The following is a 6,208-nucleotide window of genomic DNA, read 5'->3' as shown; positions in this document are numbered from 1 at the left end:
CCTAAGTGGACAGTTTGATTTCACAGAAGTTTGATTTACTTGGAGTTATATTGTGTTGTTTAAGTGTTCCCTTTATTTTTTTGAGCAGTGTATATTTATTTTATGTGCGTTTATGAAGCAGCTACACGTACAAAGTGATCAAATACCATTTATTAGGAAAAAAAACGTGTTGTCAGAAGTGGGATTCGAACCCACGCCTCCAGAGGAGACTGCGACCTGAACGCAGCGCCTTAGACCGCTCGGCCATCCTGACAAGCTGCTCGACAACTGTGACAGAGGATAATCAAGTATACAACGCGGCCGCTGTGAGTTGTTTTCACTTTTTGCTTGGTTGTATGCGAAGGTATTCGTCTTCATGGTATAAATGACTGCAGCAATAGTTGTAGCAACTTCTGTACCAAAAGCTAAAAGAAGAAAAAAAATCGATAGGTTTGAAAGGTTTGAAAGACTGGACAATATCTAATTTGACGAAATTTGTGTCTCGCGAATGAATACACAAATAATATAACCCGGAAATATGTGAAGGAACATTTTTAGTTGCGGCAGAGTAGTATTGTCATTTCCTTTTCCTGGCTGCTATACCTTTAATGTCCACTAGGTGCTGGACACGTGAAGAGAGAAAAGAGTTTATTGCACTCTATTAAAATGAGAAGAACACAGGAGGCTTGTTAAATATATTTAGCAACTTATATTAATTATTAAGTCGCATACTTTCTTTTTTGACAACAGCAACTCAGCTTTAATTCAGTGTGTGTTTTAGAAACAACATTGCAGTTGTTATAATGGATCAGTTTCTAATTTGAAGCACAAGAATTTCTTGTCAAGAGAGAGGAGCTAATGAGAAGTGTCTACACTAGAAATAAGCATATCTGACCTATTTCTTATAGTTGTAGTTTACATTGGTATTGTTTCTAATCTTTCTTTTCAATGTGTGACAAATATTAAAAATTTAAAAATACTTAGAGCCACATTTAAACATATTTGGAGATCACAAGGTTTCTACCCATCCATCTTTCCAAAGTAGTTTGAGCTCTCTCTGAGAAAGGGATAGTGTCTTTCCTGTCCTAAGTGAAGAAGACCAACCCCACAGCTTGGGGCTTCTGCCACTATGTTTCATTGTGGGGATGGTGAGTTCAGAGTGAGTATTACTGAAAAATAGCATTTTTCTATTACTAGTGGGTTCTTTTTTGAGCAGTTAGGTGACTTCTGAAGGCATCTGATCAAATGAGAAGGCCACATATTGTAGATTTTCTTTTCTTTATTATGAACCTTTTGGAAAAACTTTCTTTTTTCACATTTATGTGCTAACTTACGTTGCGCTGTTGTTGATAAATCTTAATAAAACACATACAAAAATTGTGCTTTTTGAAGGTCTTGAAAGGCTCTTTAGAATCACAAAGACAATTATGTTTCATTGAATTATGCAATGAGATTTTGTAGAGCAGAATTTAGCAAACTCTTTGATTTGCTACTTTTCTGGGTACAACAATTATATCAGTTGTTACGCTGAAACATTCAGCTATTTAAGCGTACATTGGTTGAATAATCTGGCAAAAAATGCTCAAACTGTAATTTACATCTGAACTGTGACTTGTAATTCCAGGCTTCAAAAGCCCCTGATGGATACGTGACTTTGGCTTATCTAAGCTTTCAGCTATCACTGCTCTTTAAGTACCCTGCCATCTGTAATAAACATAGACCTATCTAGCCCATATCCTGTTTTGAACCTGTCAACATGGTACTTTAGCTGAAGAATCTGAACTCTTGGGACTGCCATGTGAGTCATTTCCATGCGTCTCGTTTTTGATGTCCAGTCTTTAAGGAAACAGGGCCGAGCATCCAGCAGGAAGGGATTCCTCCACACTCAGACATTCACAACATCCCAAATATTAGAGCTAAAACGTAAGATTGGAGAAATGGGTGGCAGGAAATGGAAATGATGAGAAAGGTTGACTGTTGTCAAGGTCAGCCAGGAGGAGTCTTACGGAGAACCCCTGAGCGTAAACAGCTCAGATCAAGGCACGGGAAATGCTGTGTGTCATAACTGACGTACTTTATCTATGATTAACCAGCAGTAAATGAAGGTTGTTGTTCACGTCTAGAGGAACTTGCATCACTCAGCCGTCATCTTACACAGATATTCGTATACCATGAGTAAGGTAGAATTAAATTCCAGGGATCCTAATAAAATGCTTTTAGGGTTTTAACCGTTCCTTTTTTTCAACTATCCATGAATATGTATAAAGCTCAACCTAAACCGTTTACACCCAGTACGCCAAGTTTTTAATTCCTGAAAACTGTTTTCTGAGTAATTGTGAAGATATTATGGAAATTGAAAAATATTTAAATAAATATTTGTAAATAGGAGGAGGAACAATTTTGAGAAGCTAAATCTGCCAATGAGTGGTGGAGACATTGTGATGAAAGAAAAAGTGATGGAAATATATATTGTCATTGCTATATTGAGCCAAAGCTCTGACATTATGTGTTTTCCTTATTTGTACATTCGGCCTATTCTTTGAGTCAAATCTGGCAATAAAACTTAAACTCAATAAGAGTTTTTATTCAGTCTGTTGTTTTTTGATTAAGTTCAGCACAAAATGTAGTTTATGGAACATTGGTTTACTGCTTGAAAGTCAATCTAGCATAAGATCTATGCTAGATTCACGTAAAACAATAAATGCAAAAATGTTTAGTGTTTTACTTTATATCTGAAAGATTTGGGTGAAATGTAAATTTATAAACACTGGTTAAACAGAGTTTAAAGGTAATTCTTACATACGCTTCAACACTAAGTGGGAGATCAACCATTGTGACTGTAGGCTATGCAATGAAAAATGTGAAATTGGCGTCATTAAATATTTTAGTCTCACTATGACTTCAAATGTTATTTATACATTTTTCTTGTCAAGATTAACCTCAAATAAATGAAATCATAATAAATACACATTTTAGGCTTCACACACTTGATAAAAATAGCAAGTATATTATCATGTCTGATCATTGATCCAATGATCATATGAATGATGTGATAAATTATTTTATGATCTACTTAATTTTAGTAAGTATTTACATATAGTGCTAAAACTGTTAGTTTAAAATAAAAACATTTGTTTAGTGGAATATAGTTTTCTTACAATTCTGTGCAGTATCTCAGAGCAAAATACTTACTTTTTCTTTGTCATACATTTATTAACAGTAGTTGTAAGATAAATTAGTCAGTCTTTAATTATGGAGAACCTTTTACTGACACAATGGATGCCACAGTTTAAAACTAGGTGCAACACAAAATAAACAAGAAAAGACAAAAGGGAGAAACCATTTTTCTAAATAAAGCTAAACATGGGAATATGCAGTTATGATTCATTAAAATGTTTTGTTTTATTGTACATTTTACCATATCTTATCAATCTGACAGGAACTTAGTAGCTGTTCATAGCACCAAGAAAAAAAAAAATCAAGTACAAGTAACTGGCCGGTTATAGGTTAGCTATAATCCAATGCATACTCAACAGATTATGTTATATAATTAATACTCAAAATAATTTCCCACTCAGTTCTAACTGAGTTATTGCAATTTATTTATACAATAGTGTAAAAGTCACAGGGGACATTTTTCTGCATTTCAGTGGCTCTGACTAATTTCCTGATTCTATTCTCATACTATTATATAATCATTTCCAAAACAGAATCTGAAACAAAAATACTTTCACCTTTAAAAAGACAAAGGAGCATAAAAATTATTTAATCACGTGTGTGTGTAGTAATGAGTGAAGGTACTCGGCCAATCTAAGCATATTTGGCTGGACAGCGAGGGCACTAGTTTTGTTTTATGAATCATATTTGCTGAAACACTAGAGGCACAATGGCTCTCTTTGTGTCTCCCGAGCTGTCATCAAGTGGCCCACTGCTTTGCTTTGTCTATCCTCAACAGTAGCTGTTAAAAGCGGCTCTCTCACACACTGCTGAACTTATACCATCACTCATCTAAATCATTACACCGTCTGCTTTTCAGGATGCGTGCTGCGTAAACTCCGCCAGCGAGGCCCGAGCCAGTGTGACTGTATGTGGTCACATTGTAGTGCAAAAGATGGGAGGGGGGGGGAGCGACCCTGAAAATCGGACTTAAGATCATAAACAAAATTTGACAAATTCCTTTAATGTTTAGCCACCTACTTCTATTTTCATGATTGAACATGTAATTAACTCACAACTTCTAAATAAATATGACCCAGGTACGGATAATTTAAATGTCCTTTACAATTTTACTCTTCGTCAGACTGTTCTACGAAAAACGCTTTGCTTCATAAAATTTGCTGGTAATCACATTTAAGCGTGTATCGGAATGTCTCTTCCAAATATTCCCACACTCCGAGATCACACGTGGAACACATAAGGATGTGCTATCTCTTAAATGGAACAACCACATTGCAATTAGGAAGCACAATAGGAACATCCTCCTCTACATCGAGGTGAAGAGTTACACCGCCCCAGGGAGAATGTGCAGCTCGCAAAAACAACCACATAGTGCTGCAGCATGCGCACGATAGACCAACGCAACATGCTGTGGGGAGAGAGCAATGCAGGCCAGGCTGTGCAAATAGGGCATGTTCCGCACTTGTCTATGCAGCACACGTGTATTAGCAAAGGTTGTGTGGTTTAAAGCAGTTTAAAAGCAGCTAAAGTACATTTCTCAGCGCGTGTTTCTTGCCAGTCTGCCAATTGCATCTAAAGCTTTAGTGCTAAATAGAAATCTAGCCTTCTACGTCTCCTGGATTGGCAGCCATGTGCTGGCCTCCCTCTGTGATTTCGCTGCTCGCTTGTATCTGCTCAGAACAGGTGCCGCATCCCGCTCGGCTGCCGCATTCGCAGCGCAGGTTGGGGCGGGAGGCCCTTGGCCGCTTGCACCGTCCCCCAAGTTTTCCAGGGGTCCCCATCTGCGTCCCCTGCACATCCGCTGCCACATGGCACCTGTCCCTCGACGAGTCTGGTCCATTCTTCGTCCGGCAACTAACGCGCCTGCCACCAAACACTCCGCCTGGTTTGGAGCCACAATGAGATGAAGAATAGCTGCACCCATAATCCCCTTGCTGTGAAATGTGTTTCTCTGTGTGCGATTTCCTTCTTTTCCTCCTTTGGCCACATTTAGGGCCAAGTACGAATTGTAAACAGGTTACTATGCTGCTGTAACACACTCCTACTGGAAATGCTCTCCAACAGCATTTAGTGTTTACAGACATAGATGGGTGTTTATCCGGGTAGTTTAATTTGGTGCAAAGTTCTCTGCATTTAGCGTGATTAGCGTGCCAAATGGCTTTGTTGTGATAATTCCCTCAAAAGCAACTTGAAGTTTTACGCCTATTTATGTCTTTGTGAAATATCTCAAGCTTAGTCAGACTGGATGGAGAGTGTGTGAACTGTTAACTTTTAAGTATTGCTACAGTTTTTGAGGACTATTGCTCCAGTCCTCAAATAGATTGAGAACTGGACTTTGAAGAAGTTATTTTAACTTGAAAACAAAGTTACCTAAACTGAGTACCCAACATTATTACAATGTCAGTCTGTACAACAATGACAAGTTACTTCATGGTCGCCACTATTTGTAGACTAGAATATTTCAAACACCACGATTTTAAATTGTGCATTTGATATCTGACCTCTTGGAATGACTTTCACTGTCCTTTATTCAAAGAACTGATAAATATCTTAGTCTGGGGAGGCTTTCTGATCTTGGTGAGAAAGATCAGGTAGAGAGGAAATCATAGGTTGATTGTAACCAGTATTATTTTCACATTAGCTTCATAACGTCGTGTTTTCATGATATCCATTGTGTTGCAGCTCTGCCTGGACGTCAGTGATCGTTCTTCTGCTATAAGATAAACTTCTCCTTGGTATTTTGCAGTCTTCTTCAATTATCTGATATTTAACTCCATTTATCTTTCCGTCAACTCTGAAAATCTTCCCCTGCTGAAAGTAAAGAATTCATGATACTGTGACCACAATGTTTTACATTGAGAATGTGGCGTTCAGGGTGACACACAGAGCTATTTTGCAGCCACACACAATCCTTGACGTTCCTCAGTCCTCACAGAAAACATTCATTTCTACTGAGATTAAATTAAACACAACTGAACTCTATTGATCCAATCAGATTAATCAGTTGGATGGGTGGGTGGATGGATATGGATCGACAGATAGACAGATAAAT

At 37.8% G+C, this 6,208-nt stretch overlaps 1 non-coding gene across 1 annotated transcript; it reads right to left on the bottom strand.

Annotated features, from left to right (window-relative positions):
* Positions 1-170: 170 nt before the first annotated feature.
* On the bottom strand, positions 171-253 carry trnal-cag (transfer RNA leucine (anticodon CAG)). Its single transcript has one exon. It is a non-coding gene; the product is annotated as a tRNA-Leu (tRNA).
* Positions 254-6,208: the final 5,955 nt, after the last annotated feature.

Source organism: Poecilia reticulata, linkage group LG21 (assembly GCF_000633615.1).
Source record: "Poecilia reticulata strain Guanapo linkage group LG21, Guppy_female_1.0+MT, whole genome shotgun sequence".
NCBI lineage: Eukaryota > Metazoa > Chordata > Actinopteri > Cyprinodontiformes > Poeciliidae > Poecilia > Poecilia reticulata.
This window is presented reverse-complemented; position numbering and strand designations above follow the sequence as displayed.